We start from the raw sequence: 18,474 nt of genomic DNA on the forward strand, positions 1-18,474 counted from the left end.
TAGGTAGGTAGTCAAGAGAGATCTTCTTGAAGAGGTAGCAGCTGAACAGAAGCCAGCCATGTGACTTTCTCTGCACAGTATGCAGGCAGAGTGCTCAGCTGGCTAATAAGAGTGCTTTCCTGGGAGGATTAAGTGAGTTAATGCATTAGAGTGCTTAGAATGATGCCCTGGAGTCTATAAATGCTAATTGATTTTCATTCACCAAATAGTCATTGTCTCTACCAAGTTCAAGCCTCACTGCACGTGCAGGGAATTAAGTTTCATTAATAGACTCCTGACTGCGGGGAGCTCACATCACACCTGGGTGCAGTGCTTCTTTGTGTGTGGTTTCCTAACCATTTGCATCTCACTCACTGGCCTTCCTTGCTGCCAATCATGTCCTCATGGAGTCTTATTAGAGAGGCTTGGGGAGGGGTCCAGAAATGTGCATTTTCTACAAGCTTGTTCTAGTTGATTCTTATGTCTACTACTTTCACAGTCCTAGTGAAAAACTGATCTGTGATTCTTTTGAATACATTATCTGTTATAATATCAAGGATAAATAATTGCACCCACTGTGAAGGATACCTCATAATGCTCAAGAAGAGCTCTGTCCAGTTTATGGAGCCATACATATCATGAAATTGTGTTTCACAATTAACATCCTGAAGTCCTCAGGTCTAACTTTGTCACTGATCTTGAGCTGGCTGGGGATATTGTGTGTTTTGGGTTAAGCTGCTTTAGGCTGTGGTGTTGGAGGTTTGCCTGACACTTTTCAGTGTCCTTTAAAACCTGTCAAAGAAAAATAATGTTTTTACCTTTTAGGAAGAATTTCAGCCTATCTTGAAATTCCTCCCTGGAGTTCCTGCCTACACCTATTTTTAAAGTGTGATGTCATCAAAGGGGCAGATAGGGAAGATTTATTTTATTATTTCTCCTTGGATTTCTACCACAATTTATCCTTTTCCTTTTCTCCCTTCAGAATGACTTATACTCATTTTTTAAAAGGTCTTAGATTCAAAGATCTCAAAGAACACAGGCTATAAGAACAGATTTATGCCAATCTCCCGGAGGCTGAGCGATAACAGCCTCTAGAATCCAGAATAGTTTTTGTGTAGAGACTTCTGTTTTCCTATCAAACACTTTCCTAAGAGGGCTTAGTCTGGGAACAGGAGGTGTCCACTTCCTTTTATCATTTATCATTTTTCTCTCCTTATTCATTACTACTCTGGTGGCTGCTATGGTCAATGATAGTGGCTGCTAATGGTGTTCGGAAAAAGACCAGCCCTGAGCAGGAGGTCAGAACTGATAAGGGCAAGTGTACTCAAGTAAATTAAAGTCAAATTAGAATCTTAGACATGGATCTTATAAGCTTAGACTGAGTTGAGAAGGATCCAAGGAAGCCAAAATTTGGGGCTGCCAACTTGTCAACTATTCAGTTTTTTAACTTAACTGTTTAGGTCGATAAGAAAGAGCATGAAAATGAAAGAGAAATGTAGACTACTTAAAATTGAAGGACCTAAGATAAAGATTTGTTAATTCTTAGTCAACATCAATGAATTATATCTGACAACAAGAATTTGATACCAGGGAAAAAGCCATATGTTAGATAAGAGCTGCTTTATCAGGGGAAAAGCTTTCTCTTGATATATTTTCATTAGGTTTCACCTGAAAATTTAGTTTTTTTTGTATAAAAACAAAATAGCAAAGATTCTTTTCTACTTTCTTTTTTTTCCTCTTCAACTTAGCTTTTCTTCACTCAACAAAGATTTGCTGAATACAAAGTGTGTGCCAGACACAAATCTACTTGTTGGGGACCCAGCGATACAGAAGACAGACAGATTCTTATCTTTATGGTGTTTGTAGGCCATGAGAATTTCATTTCTTCTTCCTGTGTAGAAACGATCAGAGCTAATTAGTACTCATCAGAGAAGCTAAAATATTGAAAAGGAGCCATTCTCTATAAAGTGGGAACCAAGAAAGGAACCCTGTTTCATTGGAATGTGTTGGCCCTTCAAGTTTTCTCTGTGTATGAATAAAATACTTTCCATGCCTATCTTTAAACTTCTGTTTATGTAGTTTTGGCTCTGTCCCTTATTGACTGGTGATTTGGGGTAAGCCTTTTTGCCCCAAGTATTTTCTTGCTTTTATTGACCATGTATGGGTGGTGTGATGGCACTGTTCCAGATCTCTCAGGCCAAGCCCAGCACAACATAACTGCCCGGAAGTTCAAGACTCTGGTTCCCACAAAAGTGCCACTGGATCACAGACCAAGCATGTTTCTCCCCCATTTCCACTGTAACATTTCTTTCTCAAGAGTCTAATAAATCTCAGGCCAATACTTAACATTCCTTTGAACTGAACCATGAAATTCTACCTTGTACTTCTTGAAAGAATAGAGAGCTAATCTTTCATTATTCCTATTTATAAAAAAGTATCCTAAGCAGAAATTATGATTTAAAAAAAATTCTCTGGGCATGAGTCTTTGAAACTTTTTACAAAAGAACATTTAGAACTTTTATACTATTTCAGGCTCATGGTCTGGTTCTTGACTCTTCCAGAGTCGGAAGCTATGCAGCAGAATATCACTGTTGCTCTACAAGGTTTCTCCTTAAAAAGGGGGTGACATTTCTGAAAGAGTCTTGAATTAAAATTTCTTAAAATTAAAAGTTAACATTTTTGCACTTTCAAAAATTAATTTTGAAATCAAGTTAACTGGTACTATTAAAGGGTTATAGTTTTCAAAAAATAAAATGGTATCAGTAAATGGTACTTGACTACTTCTTCAGCTTCAAAGTCCAGGAGACATTGCTGATATCTCCTTTTCTCACATATCCTATGCATCAGCATGTTTTATGGTCTCTCTCATAAAAATACGTTCTAAGTCACTATTATAAGACACTGATTGTGTTTTTCTTGGACCACTGGACAGATCCTTAATTCCTTGCCTCTGCTCTTGACCCTGTCGAAAAAAGGAATTAGAGCAATGATTTAAAGAAACAGATCAGCTTCTGAGGTGCCTGTGTTCAAAACCCTTCCTTGGCTCCCAACTTCTGTTCACATGGGCTCTGAGCTCCATTCCACAATTGTCGAGGCCTGCATGATCCAACTCTGCCTTCCTGTTAGTCACTAGGCTTGGCTGGGGGATCTCCTTGCTATCCTGAAACAAACCAAGCTGGCACCCAGTGCTGGGACTTCTTCCTTGCTATATCCTGCTCAAACTACCTTCCAAATCTTCCTTCACATGACCTTGCTTCCTGCAGATATTGGATCTGATATTCTCTCTCAGAGGCACTTGCTCTGACTGTTCAATTTAAGGCATCACTGCCACTACATTGTTCTCTGTCCTTCTACCATACTTGGGTTTTCTTTGTCATCAGACACTGTAGCACATAATTGTTTATATTCTCATTTATTATCTTCTCTTCAACTACACACAATGGAGCACTGAGGGTGGAGTGGCGTTTTTGGCTTCATTCACTGCAAAATCCCTACACTTACAATAGTTCTAGGCATGTACTAAATTCTCAGTACACTTATTGAGTGAATTTATAGTTTTTATTATCTTTTAATTAATCTTTTAATTCTAGTATATTTGTATAAAGAACTTTTTTTTTTTTCAATTCATGTATCAGAGGGCAGTCATCTTATATCAGGATTTGATTATTAAACCATGATTGCAGGACAAGTACAGGCTTAATAATTAGGATAAGTGGACCTTCAGCCATTCATTTATTTTTTTCAAGTTGTTTAAATTTTCTATCATTTTCTTTCACATTTCTGTGCTTAGATTTTTTTCACTTCTCAAGCACAGAAGCCTAATTAGGTGATGAGACACATGCAAATACTTGAAAGGATACAAAGAAATTTATTAAAGTGTGGTGCTAATATTTTATCTTCTTCTATTTTTATGATTACCCTTTATTCACCTGTCTGAATGTTTTTTTTCTTTTATTACCATGAATCTTTATTCCAGCTAGTCTTGACATTACACACACACACACACACACACACACACACAGAGAGAGAGAGAGAGAGAGAGAGAGAGAGAGAAACTGCTAGTATTTGGTTTGATAAACATCTTATAGTACTGGGTCTATTGAAATAATAAATAGTTTGGTAACTGAGGTGTTTTAGATGAGGAGCTAAAAGGATTATCAAGAACAGGTTTTTAAAATCCAAGATCTCTGATACAGGAAAGCTGGAACCAGGGGGAATGGACCTCAGTCCACCAGCAAATACATGATTTTTCTGCATGAGTCCTTTGGAGAGGACTCTGAGAAGGTTCAGAACGGGCAGTGGCACAGAGTTCAGTACACAGGCCAAGTACCACATCCAGGAAGAGAAATGGAATGTGGATCTCTCTGATTGAGCTTTTCACTTAGCAAATATGAGTGTTATTATTTACTGCTGGCACTTCCGGACAATAACTCAGGAGATCAAATCTGATCTCTTTCACATGTGCAAGATAATTTGAGCAAGACCAGTACCGTTACTGCCCATGACCTTCCTGTTTGCTTTTGTGATCACATTCACTGGAAAAGTTGAGCAGTTTAGAATTTAAATCTGGCTTTATAGAACTCCCAAAGTATATTTTTGGGAGTTATAAGACTATGTAAACTAATTTTTATTTTTCTATTTTACAGATGAAAAAAAGGGGAGCCCAGAAAGTTTAAGTGACTTTTTAAGTCCACGATTGCATAGCAAGTTGGAAATTGATTCCAAGACTGATGCCAAGTCAGTGCTCTTTTTGTTATATGACCTTGGCTTTGTGAAAGTAGAAGCATTTCTTTTATTATGGCATATGAGCTGATTTCACTGGGAATAATCAGCAAAAATCATTGCTTCAGTGTGTATTTTATTGCAGACCCCTGCCTAGGAGCTAATAACTATTTATATATGCCAATTATTTTAGCAATGGTTTTATTTTTTCAAGTTTATTTATTTATATTGATGGATAAAACTGTATGTATGTGTCATGAATAACATATTTTGAAGCATATAAACATTTTGAAATACCTAAATCTAGCTAATTAACATATCCATTACCTCATGTAGCTATCATTTTTGGGGTAAGAACATTTAACATCTAGTCTTAGTATTTTTCAAGAATACAATATATCATTGCTATATGTCACAATACTATCTAATCAATCTTTTGAATTAATTCCTCCTGTCTAGCTATACTTTTGTATCCTTTGACCAACATCTCAACTTCTCAACTTCCCTCTCCACCTTACATGACTCCGTCAGCCTCTGGTAACCACCATTCTATTTTTATAAGATCATCTCTTTTAGACTCCATATGAGTGAGATCATCAGGTTTGTTTTTTTAAATTATTATTTTTTCTTTTGTTTCTGGCTTACTGCACTTAACCTAATGTCCTCTGGGTTCATCCATGTTGTGAATGACAATATTTCCTTCTTTTTATTGGTGAATAGTCTTCTATTAGGTATACACACCACATTTTCTTTATCCATTAATATATTGGTGAACGCTTAGATTGATTTAATATCTTTTGGCAACTATGTTTTAAATTGCTAGTATGAGAGGCTGGTTAATGTAGTATTTTCTGAGAAACTGTCTAGGTTCAATCTCAGATTTACCCTTCTTCTGGAATTTGTACATTTGTGGTTACATTTCCTGTCTCAATAACGAGGAAAAGGGTTGTAGGTATTTCATTGTGTAGATATGAATAATTGAGCATATATGTAAAATAGTGGAAAAGTTGAGCACATAGTAAGTGCTGTACATGTGTTTATAAATGTGAGATATAAAGGCAAACAAGACAAGAACACATTAGAATTTATTCTTAAGGGTTCTCTTCTTGAATGTGGTTTTGCAAAACAAGCAGTTTGCAAATGGGAGCATTATTTCCTCCTGTAGTCCCTCAATGTAGTTATTCAAAATTGTCACTAGATGGCAATTGTGATCCATAAAATAAGCTGCGGCAGGTTGAAACCAATGGGTGAAACTCAGGCATATGAGCTTTCTTTGCCCTGTATCCTTGAACTCTGGCTGTTCTTTCCCCACAAGGAGAGACTTGAACAAAACTGTAGTTGGCAAAGTTTGTCTTCTGTAGTTACTCTTGGGGTTCACCCAGAAGCATCAGTCCTTATGAAGGCAGCTTCCTACATCCTAGTGTGAATTTCCAGGTGATAACCAGACAGCATTAGAATCCTGTGTTAAGAAGATCAATCAGAATTTTAATAAATGTATTCCCCTCACTAGCAGCCTCAATATTCTTGGGCTTCATCAGATCGGCTGACCAGGAAATCAGCATTTTAATAAGTCTTATGGAAGATTCTGATGCCTGCTAATAATATTTGAGAACCACTGAGATAAACCAGTGTTTAGCATCACGTAAATGTTGGTACTGGAAAGGTTCTCAGAGAACAATTTGCCCATTACTCACATTTTCTCCAGAGGGACACTGAGAAGTTAGACAAAGTTAAATGAAATACTGGAAGAAGTAAGGCAGATGCCATTATATATGATTGAAAGTCTCAGTCTTGGCTTGTGGTGGACCTGGATTCCTGGGCAGCTAGACTGCATGTCCCAGCTCCTCCCACTATGTTCTTTTCCCTCCAGCTTCCTCCTCTAAACTGAGACCTTTTGGTACACATCTCATTCTGATGGCAGAAATAAAACCACTTTAATATTTATTTATATAAGCATTTGTTCATTCATTTCAATAAACATATCATGGGAAAATAAAACTAATTATGATGTATTCTCTGAGGTCCAGTGTGTACACATGCCTGTGTGTGCATATGTGTGTGTATGTATATGTGTGAGCACACCTATGTGTGCATGAACCTGTATATACGTGTGTGCATATGCTGTGTCCATACATGTGTGTGTGTGTGCATGCATTTGTGTGTATGCAAATGTGTGTGGTGGGAGTGAGGGGGAATCAAGTAAAGAAAGTCATCTCAAGTTTGTAAGAGAGGGGTATATGCAGAGAGCCTTGGGATTAGGAAAGACAGGTAAGAGCAGGAAATTTCAGAACTGAACCTTGGGTGTGACTAGGAGTTCATCAGCTGGAGAAACAAGGAAAGAACATTTGGAATGAAGGACCAGCATGTATTTGGAGCCATGAAACACACTTGTGGGGAATCACAAGTTTTGTTTCAGAAGGATGTCACGGAGAAATTATGTTGTAAATACTATTACTGCTACTACTAGTTGGCAGTTATTGAATGTTTACTATGTGTTCAAGCACCATTCTTAGCATTTTTCATGTATTATTAAATGATTTAATTCTTCAATAACTTGCAAGAGTCTATGCTTATGCTCATTTTACAGAGGACAATGGGCATGCAAATGCTGTTCTGTTTTCCTTAAAATCAAGTGTTACCACTTCCATTTCTTAGACTGACATTGAACCTAGAAAACCAGTTTTAATATTTACTTCTTGTTGGCTGTGGTGGCATACGCCTGTAATCTCAGTGGCTCAGGAGGCTGAGGTAGGAGTTCAAACCCAGCCTCAGCAACTTAGCAATGTCCTAAGCAATTCAGCAAGGCCCTAAGCAACTCAGTGAGACCCTCTCTCTAATAAAATATAAAAAAGGGCGGGGGTTGTGGCTCAGTAGTTAATCACTCATTGGTTCAATCCCTGGTACCAAAAATATATATATATATTTCTTTCATGATGATATCTGTAATGTGAAGTGGGTATGTGTTTGTGGAGGACAAGAAATATGTTCTTAATAAAAAATTTTATTAGAAGTATATTTTTCATCAGTACTTAAATTCATGAGATTTTTGGTGTCCTTATTATAAACTCAAGGAATAGAATGTTCTATTATTCTTCTGTCTATTGGCAACGTTGGAAGTAGCCAATTTCTCATAATAGGTGACTTTGTTTGAAAAGTGGCAAAGAAAGTACATTTCAATTATTTGACTCACTGAGGAAAGGAAGCTGAGTAATGGGTGAGTGACCTGGTCTGAAATCGCAGGCTTTGATATATTTTTGGTTTTTACTTTCCAGTGTTCAGTATGACTGTGCTTTTCATTGGCAACATTAGCAACTTCCATTCATTGCACAGGAGTGCCCACAAACAAACTGAAAATTAAAGTTGTAATTAAAGTTCTGGTAGGATTCGAAATACTGTGCCTAGTTCTTCCTAAATAAGCTTCCAGATGTTCCCGGATTCTTTGGGATATTTTTGAGTGATTTTACTTTTTCCTGAGAAAATCATTTTTCTGCTCCAATAGTTTTGCATCTGCAAAATATTGGTATTGGACAAAATAATCTAGAAGGCCCCTTTCATCTCTAATGGTCTGTGGATTGATGATTTAATAAGATTAAATGGTACAAAGAACTCATTTCTGAGTTTTCTTTGTAGTGAAATTTTAATGTTTTCGTAAGAGAAGTTATCAGACCAAATATTCCTCCATGAATTTTTCAGTACAATTTCTAAAATAACTTTATATTTTACTTTTCAGGGTCGTTAATACCTTATCCACCCCAAAGGTGTAGAATATATTTCCACATTTTACACACTAGAAATGAATGAGAGCCAGCTTGTTTTAAGGTGGGGAGAGGTGTCCTATACATACTCTGTTTTCTGATTGCTACAATAACAACTTTCAGCTTTATGAGCTCATGTTACAACCTTGATCTTTACACTTGTGCTGGTAGCTGAGATTCACACTGCTTTCTCAAGAAAATCTGAAACTCAAAGCAATTTTCACCTTCCTTATTTAGAGAAGTTGAATCAAAGGAAGGGCAATACTTCCTGAAAGAAGAATCTACAAAACATATTGCTACTACTATAAAAATTTTTGTGATTGAAAACAAAATTTGCATTTAATGTTTTTCACCCCCAATTATTGTGTTTCTCATTTACAATCATTGTTGAAGTCAATTGCAATGATTTTTCAATTTATCTATTATAAGAATAATGTATGTCCATTTTGAAAATTTCACAGAAAAGATAAATAAGAACATAGAACTACCTAAAATTCTGCCCCTCAGAGTTGGATATTGTTAATATTTTTCTTCTTACTTGGTTTTAGGTAAGCATGATCATTAAGAAATTGGAAACATACACTATTTTGAAATCTTCTTTTAAACATTAATATATAGCATTTACACGTCATTTTAAAAGATGAAGACACTGAGGGAATGGTGAGCAGTAAGATTTGAGCTCTGCCTATTCATTATTGTATAAAAATTTGTAAAGCTTTTTAAGTTTCATTATTTTGAAATTTTTAGTGCCATTCTGATTTATGTTCCCATTGTTTTCACACTTACTCTTTCCAGAAAATATTTAGGGTGGTTTCAGTCTACTTTCTTCCAAATGGGTATAACAGAGAGGAAAGCAAAGTACTGAAATTCATGTTACGTATTCATTTTTTATACTAGACCTTTGCTTTATAAACAATAGGTAAGTTTTAACACATTAGGAAATCGTACTAGAAAGATTTCTTTTGTAACAAAAAAAGCCCTTTAGAATGTAAATAGCAACCCACCCTTAATTAACTGTTGTCAGTACACATTTTTCAAAAAACGTGTTCACAAGTCTACCAACTTATGTATTCTTAGACAGAGTTCCGATTTTATTACTCAACGCTCCCTCAGTGTCTAAAACTGTCCCTGATCCATTGTATATTCTCTGTAAACCCTTGTGGAGCTGAAATGAATAAAAGGGAATCAATTCCAAATATTCTAATATTATCAATGTATGTTGCATTGTGATTTCAAATAGCATTGGAGTAAGAAGCAGTAATGGTTAAGAGTTTTTGTTTCTGATCCATGGGGCTAATTTTCAAAGCCCTATGAAGGTTATGTGACATAATTTTAGTCTAATTTTTTAGCACAGTGCTTGAACCCATAGTAAATGTTACATCAATGTTAGCTTTTAGTACTTTGGGCTGTTTCTTTCTATCTATCTGTATATTATTTTAAAAATAAGAACGTATTTTTTTTCTAAGGACTTTCAGATTTTTCAAACAGAAATAAGCTACTTCTGAGATTATATATGAAATAACAACTTGGTAGGGAGAATAAAATTTGTTAGATAACAATTATGTATAATCATTACTTTACATTTCCAATATTAACCTAATAGTCCAATATCTTATTCACTCGAAATATTTATTGGGATCATATTTTAAAATAAGCAGTGCTATACAGTCATAAATATAATTTATAATTCTTTCCCTGGCATTTTTACTTCTGAGCCCTTCAAGCATTCAGCAAGTATAAAATGAACCTTTTTAATGAATGAGCAATTAGAAGCATCAAAGGATGAAGCCTGACTTTTTCTCTGCATGTGGAAGATGGATTAAAATGGCTGAATCACTGTGGCTAGTTTATATCCTACTCTGATAGCATCTCAGAAAATTTTTATCAGCTGCATCAAGACAGGTTCATAAACAAGTCCAATAATATGAATTCAGTATCACGAGCACTGAACAATGGAATCCTCTACTCCAGCACTACCCATAAGAACATAACAGGAGTCGCATATATAACTTTATGTTTTCTTGTAGCTGCATTAAAAAATGAAAAGAGAGGTGAAATTAATCTTACTTAATTATGTTTATTAATGTATTAATTTATATTTATTAATTTTATTTAACTCAGGATTTTGAGACTATTATCATTTAACATGCGATCAATATAAAAAGTATTAACAAGGTATTTTACATTTTTTTTTTCATTCCAAGTCTCAGAAGTTTGGCATATAGTTTATATTCATAACACATTTCAATGGGGACTGGCCACATTTCAAGTACTTCATAAGGTTGTGTGGCCAGTGACCACCATACTGAAGAGTGCCACTGTACTCATTTCTATTTTGCCAAGATAAGAGGCACCAGAGAGTGATAATGTGTTAGAGGAAAGACAAAGATCAGGCTGGAGTCTTAGAATGTTCTGTGCCTGGCTCTGTGATGTTTGATATTGATAAAACTATGAAAGAGTGATTGAGTTTCTCTGGGTCTAAATTTCTAGTCTTTATATTGAGAATGGTTAATAACTACCACACTCCTCTCAGGAGGCTGGGGGTGGGGAGAATAAATAAGAAATTGTATATAAAAGTGTTCCATTAGATCATACAGCACCATACACATGTAAGACATTATTACCTCTTTTATTGTAGATTTGCCATAATGTCTTGCCCAAGGCCACATTCCAAGTTGGTGGGAGAATCAAGGATAGAATCTAGGATTCTGACTTCTAGCCATCTGCTTCAGTTAAAGGCTATTCATACCAAATGACTTATATATTTTTTAACTTTGAAAAAAGTCATTTTATTAAAAAAAAAAAGAAAAAAAGAGAATGGCAGTAAGAAGTGAATTCCATATTGAACAGTTAGGGTCTTTTTTGGCAAATGTCATGTTCTATAGTAAAATTATACATACAGGATATTTATATACTTATATACTCAGAATTACAGCCATCAAGGATTGGAGTTTATTGCTGTCATATAATATAAAAATTCATGTTCTTCAAAGCTTCAAACAACTTTTAAATTGAACTGTGGTTTCCCTACTCTATTTATCTCCAAAATATAGTACAGCCACAAGAAAGCCCTTCCATAGTGGGCTTGATTAATAAAACAGATATGGATCAATTCAGCAGGTTTTCCATAGATATTTTTGGTTACAGATGTAGCTCATTAATTCCCATGTGTGAGACACTACCTCTCTAGTGTGAATCCAAGAGACACATTAGTGTTGAATACAACTGGGAATAAGTCAGTTCAACCCATACATAGTGCTTCCTGTGTGTATGGTACATTAGATATTTTAATGATCAAAGAAAGTTTGTTTCTATGATAATTGTCACACATACATGTGATTTAACTTGAGGACAATATGAAATCTGTCTACCAAAATGTCTATGCTAGGTGCATGAGGGATCTATATTTTAGGAAGGTAGAAAGATGATCAGAAAGGAAATTCTAGATTTCTCAATTACTCAATTCTAGATTACTTAACTTTACATTCTGTACTTTTAGAGGGTACATGGAGGATTAGTTGGGATTTGTTTTCATCTCCTTAACTGGATGCCTATTATGGTATTCATATTTGAATTTTTTGATCATTGTATACATTTGTGTCAAGTGAACTTCATAGAACTTAAGAATGAAATAAAATATTTAGAGTCTTATACCACATGAAATTAAACATAACCCATGTTTATTTTCACAGAGAAAAAGACATATTTAAAAAGTTAATTATTCTTTTTTCAATGAAAATTCTTTAAAATAATTTTCAGCAGGTTATTTTCATCAGACAACTATCATATACAAACTTCAAGCCTGTCAGAACTGATGACCAGGTTGAAGGAACATAATTTTTATTTTCACCTGCTGAATCATTGCTGTTGACTATTGAATAAAATCATTTATTGAGAAACATTTACATTTTATTGCTTTTGCACCTTAGTTTAAAAACAAAGAGCTTAATTTTTTAAAAGTCCAATAAAATGCATTTTTGATATTTCCACCATAACTTTACAAGCAATTCCTCTCCTCTGCCCTGTAATAACCACCTTCTGCATTTTTATGATTTAGTTTAACATTATTATAGTAATTTTTTACTGGGTGAGCCCATCAATGCCCTTGGCAGCAAGATTTTGTTACAAGAAATCCAGAAGCTGAGCCTGTCATGGTTGCAACAATTACAATAATTTCTTTGGATTGAGTTCAGAGCCTTATCCTGACATTAAGAAAGTAATCCATGTCCTGTATCTTTCACCAGCTTCTTCAAAATCCTAGATCAGCTTGAGTTCTACGACCTGTTGCTTAAATAAGCATGTATTTTTTTTTTTAAATTTAATGGTCCTGTATTATAAATATTTCATTTGGAGAACATCTGGCTCTGATGGAATCCTGCCAAGATAATTGGTGGTACCTATATTAAAAATGTAATGCCTTTATAAAATCATTAATATATTCACATTTCTCTAGGAGCTCTGAGTGGATTCACTCTAGACAGGATGTGGCCATGTGGCATTAGTTGGGCTAGATGCTATGCTTGTCTTGTTCAGGTGCACTCTCAGCAAGAACACAAGAATCTGAGGAATCTTAGCAATTCATTCCTTCAATAATGAAATAAGATTAAATGGACTATAAAAGCCATTGTACTATTATATATTAGGAAATATTGAGCCGTGTGTCCAAAAGTCACACTTAGGAGCAGGCAATAGTAATAAGCATAGGATGGCTGTGGATACTATGAGATAATGTCTACTTGTCAAATATGGATGGTATGTTGTGGTTTTTTTTTCCATCAAAGTTCAAAAGTTAATGATGTACTTTATATTTTTATTGCTTTTACTGAGACATCAATTAAGGCATAAAAGATTCTGGCATGCTGTTATTATTTTTCACTGTGCATATATTCAATATCACATGTGAATAAAGCCATACTTGTTATATCATTCTCTGTTTCATACATCCTAGATTGTCTCTAGGAAAATTTAGTACATATCACTTCAGTCATCTGAAAGGAATCATTTGTTCATTATAGCTCATAACTTAAAACTATAAAATATCAGCCGGAAAAAAATTGGCCCAATTAAGAGAAATATGATAATGGTAGAAAAATACATATAGACATGTCTGGGAGATGATAAGATTATTTTAATTTTCCCATTTGCACTGGAATTATTTATTTAACAAATCTCCAGATCTTTTATTACTTAAAATCCTCTGCTGAATCATGAAAAGAAGCTTAAGTTAGCAATTTTCCTTTGCAAATTCTAGCTGCTAGCATCTGGTGAACACTTGGATACCTAGTCAGGTCCTATGGAAATGATTATTTTAAGACTCAATTTCAACATGCCTGGACTTAAAAATCAGCGAGGATCACACTCTGCACAGAATTTTACTATAAGGGATTTAAAAACCTGATATTAGTAGCCATGGTCTGAGGCTTTTGTAGAGGTGTAGATAGGATGGGAGATAGAATGTCTAGGAAGGCTGGACACCTGTCTGTCAAATGCCAGTATGCTTCTGGACAGAGATTGGCTGCTTCACCAGTGGACCACCCCAAGGCTGGGCTGCAGCCCCCACACTTACATTTAGACTTGGCTGGCCTGTGGAATCGAGGACCAAAGTCCCTGCTTATGCCTTGCTGTGGCACTCCTGGGGCTGGCTTCTGTCTCTTCGCCCGATGCTCCTCTACTTCTAGAACAGCTTCTAAAGTAGAAAAGAGAGGACTCTTTTTACTCAATTGGAAAGACAATAAAAAGCAGAATTACTATCAAAGTTTCTGGGATCATAGGAAAAATTACATGATAAGAATGTATAAATATGTACTTCATTAAAAATGCTATTATATATCAAAAATTTAAGTGTGCGTTTAGGATATAAGAGAGATACTTTTATGCTGAATAGGAGTGTATATTTTTCATTTCTGTGTAACCAAGTATGCATTTATTTATTTTCTGTACATATATTGCTATAGTTTGGATCCAGAATGTACCCCAGTTGAGTCAAGGCTGTGGGGCTATTGGGAAGTGGAACATTTAGCAGGTAAGGCCTAGTGGAAGGAAGTGAGGTCATTGTGGGGCATGCTCTTGAAGGGGATATTGGAACCCAGGCCCCTCCTTTCTCTCTCTCTAGCTTCCTTGCTGCCATGAGGTTGGTGAGCAGCCTCCTCTGCCACTCACTTCTGCCATGATGCACTGTGCTGCCACTGGCCCAAAATAACAAGGTCAAATGACCATGGACGGAAAGCTCTGAAGCCATGAACTAAAATAAAATGTTTCCTCTTTTTAAGTTGATTATTACTGTTTTTTTTTTTTTTGATACAGTATAGCAAGCTGACTGATACATAGGTTATATATAGTTTTTGTCCAAATAGACAATGTATTGCATATCTTTTTATGTACTAAAGCTTCACTAATTCAATTCTCATTAATATAGATTTGAGATAATTTTATAAAGTATTTGGACTTTTGTTATACAGGAAGTACATGTATGAGGAAGTAATACTTCAGGAAGAAAAGCTAGGTTTGTGTAAAAAAAGTGAGCTTTTTTGAACAATACATTTTCTACCAAATTTTTAAACAACAGTATTTGAGTTACACATTATTCTTAGTTATTTACCAAGTCAGAATTGATAGAACTTTAATTTGGCAACATTTTTAGGTTTTAGTTTGAGTTTTGATACTGTTTAACTACTTGAATATACTTTATAAATTTTTTATCATCTTGAGTTTTTAGGAAACATTATGTGATTTCTCTCTATTTGAACTGAATTTCAGAAATTTACACATATATTGTTATAGTTACTTGTGTGTGAAGTAACAGACATTTCCTATTTTTATTTTTATTTTTTGGTGTGTTTCACAGAAACTTGCTTAGGAAATTTTCATATTTATTGTTTAAAACAGATTTAAGCAGGAACAACCTTAGACATTGAGGTAAATAAAAAGATTTGAAAGAAAGTGTTTGTTAAATTAAGAAATGAGTGCAGAATTGAGTATCCAATTTAGAGTTTTAGTAGTGTGATATAAGTGACATATTCTAGAGTAGTACTGTCCAATAAAACTTTCTGGAATAATGCAAATTTTCTATATTTATACTGTTCAATATGGTAGTCACTTGTCACATATTGCTTTTGATCTCTTGAAATGTGGCTACTGTGACTGAAGAACTGAAATTTCACTTCTTTAATTTTAATTAATTCTAACTAAACTATAGAACTAGTGGCTAGTGTCTATCACATTGGAGAGAAATGTTCTAGAGTTTCTCTGTATTTGGTACTCAACACAAAAATGGATGTCTTCTATCTGCTAAATATCTATAAAACAGAAGTATCCCCAAAGTCAAGTCCTACCCTTGTATTCTGACATGTGGCCTTCACTATGGAGCCTGCATGGTGTTTGTTTAGGCCCAAAGGGTAGAGCCAGCAGCATTCTGAACTTTAGCTCAACTTGTGGATATTCACACATCAGTAAAGTTTGGGTGAGCCATAGGTGATTTGAGACTCTTCCATTTCTGGAAAGCCATGGGATCTCAGATTATCTCTAGTAATGAAGTTTTATAACTAAAGGGACTCAAAAGCTTGGCTTTTCCCATTCACTGCTCACATAGTATGATTCTGCAATCAGAAATAGATATGAAAATGATACCAATGAAAAAGAAACCCTCCAAATTCTGATTGTATATCAGGAATGGGATGATAAATATTTTTGTGGCTCTTGATGTACCATTCTTCAATGAATCTGTCTTGAGAACCCACCAGGTATAAGGTACAATGCTTAGTACTTGTACTAAAGCTTCACTAATAGAATGTATTAAAGAAATTGGACACAGCTCCTGCCCTCATTGTGAATAATTGCATTAGATCATAATATTTTTTCCAAAGTTGTCTTCTGAAATTTATTATTTCCTTTTGGTTATGGTAAAAAGACAAGAGGAGAAATATACACAGGAAAAAGAAGTTCTAAAGATTATTATTTTGTGCATGCTGTACACCTAATGCAATTTACTTCTCTCTGAACTACTTTCAGAGATACACACAGAGGTAGATTGTTTTTAAAATGCAACATTGGAAGCACAGGAAATCAGAGAGACGTCAGCTGCCATTTTTAAACCTTGAGACTAGTAATATTGTTAAGCATTTATTAAATGTTTGACACATATGTTTAAAAGATGTTCTTTCCTCTCTATCATCCAGAAAAATGTCCTTCAAAATAATTACGCATAAAAGATTTTTTGGTTGCTATGACGCTCTTTTTTTAAAAACTAGACCATTCATAACACTGTAGGAAAAAGTGCTACAATCACTGTTTATGAAATGAATCAAATTATTCAACATCTAAGCATCATTGCAAGACTTAGGGACACTACTGGCTGCACAGGCAATATGCAACTCAGTATTTTTCAAAGGATGAACCAGAAATGTGGCAAAGTACTAAGCAAGAACTAGTTAGTTAGATTTCCTCCTCTTCACACAGCAATTGCATAATTAAATGAATGGTCTAATCTGCATTTATTAGATGAATCTTCAAATGTGTCATTGATAAAAAAATTAGGGATGAAAAAATTAAAAATTAAGTTAAATGAATGAAGCCACAATATCTAGGATCTAAAGTCAGAAGAATTTAAATATATTAGTTGAAGGAATAATGTCCTTGATTTTTGTGGACACTTTGCAAATGAAAGCTTAACACCAAAACCCAAACAACCCAGTCAATAAATGGACTAAGGAACTGAATAGAAACTTCACAGAAGAAGAAATATAATCTGTCAATAAATACATGAAAAAATGTTCAACATCTCTAGCAATTAGAGAAATGCAAATCAAAACTATTCTAAGATTTCATCTCACTCCAGCCAATTATCAAGAATACAAGCAATAATAAGTGTCGACAAGGAAGTGGGGAAAAAGATACACTCATATATTGCTGGTGGGACTGCCAATTGGTGCAATTGCTCTGGAAAGCAGTATAGATATTCCTCAGAAAACTGGGAATGGAACTCTCTTTTGACCCAGCTATCCCACTCCTTGGTTTATATCCAAAGGACTTAAAACAGCATACTACAGTGACACAGCCACATCATTGTTTATAGCAGCTCAATTCACAATAGATAAATTATAGAACCAACCTAGATGCCCTTCAACAGATGAATGGATAAAGAAACTGTGATATATATACACAAGGGAATATTACTCAGCCTTAAAGAAGAATAAAATTATGGCATTTATAGGTAAATGGATGGAGCTGGAGAATAGCATGCTAAGTGAAATAAGCCAAACTCAAGAAACCAAAGGCTGAATATTTTCTGTGGTAAGTGGATGCTGATTGATAATGGGGGAGGGGTAGGGAAAAATGGAGGAACTTTGGATTGGGCAGGGGGGAGAAAGGGGAGGGGAGGACAGTGAAATGATACAGATATTATTAGTCTATATATATGTATGATTACATGACTGGTGTGACTCTGCACCATGTACAGCCAGAGGAGTGAGAAGTATGCTTCATTTGTGTACAGTGTGCCAAAATGCATTCTACAGTCATGTATAACTAATTAGAACAAATTAAAAAAATGAAGTACAAAGCAATGAAAGCAACCACAAAGGAAAAAAAAGAGATAAATTTATATAAATACTTAAAAAAATTTCATATAAAAATCACCATGAACAAAATTGAAAGGTGAAGGGGAATTGTTTCTTTCTTTTAAAGATGGCCAAGAGTTCTTTGACTCTTCTCTGTGTTCCTTATCATTGAATCTGGGAGAGCTTATAACTGCTTTGACCAATGTAGCTCAGTGGAGGAGGCAGTGTAACTTCTGAAGCTGAGTGATAAACACCCATTAAGCTGCTTCCTTGTTGTAATGCTGTTTTTTGAGCCTTTACTTCTTACTCTAAGTAAGAAGTCTGACTACCTTAAAACCACCATCCAGGAGAAGTCACATGTAAGTGCTCCCATTGACAATACCAGCAAAGCTCAGGTTTCCGTCTATCCTTGTTAGGGTGTTAGGACCATTTGGGGCCCCAGAGATTAGCCATTTTACCAGGTG

General features: G+C 35.0%; 1 protein-coding gene across 2 annotated transcripts in view; it reads right to left on the reverse strand.

The window, feature by feature from the left end:
* Window positions 1–18,474, reverse strand: part of Col8a1 (collagen type VIII alpha 1 chain) — a 149,826-nt gene that overhangs the window by 41,811 nt on the left and 89,541 nt on the right. For both annotated transcript variants that reach the window (XM_027943257.2, XM_027943255.2), the window contains exon 2: window positions 14,023–14,142. The gene's annotated coding sequence lies outside the window, so the exon portion shown is untranslated. The remainder of the gene's footprint in view (window positions 1–14,022; window positions 14,143–18,474) is intronic.

Source organism: Marmota flaviventris, chromosome 8 (assembly GCF_047511675.1).
Source record: "Marmota flaviventris isolate mMarFla1 chromosome 8, mMarFla1.hap1, whole genome shotgun sequence".
Lineage (NCBI taxonomy): Eukaryota > Metazoa > Chordata > Mammalia > Rodentia > Sciuridae > Marmota > Marmota flaviventris.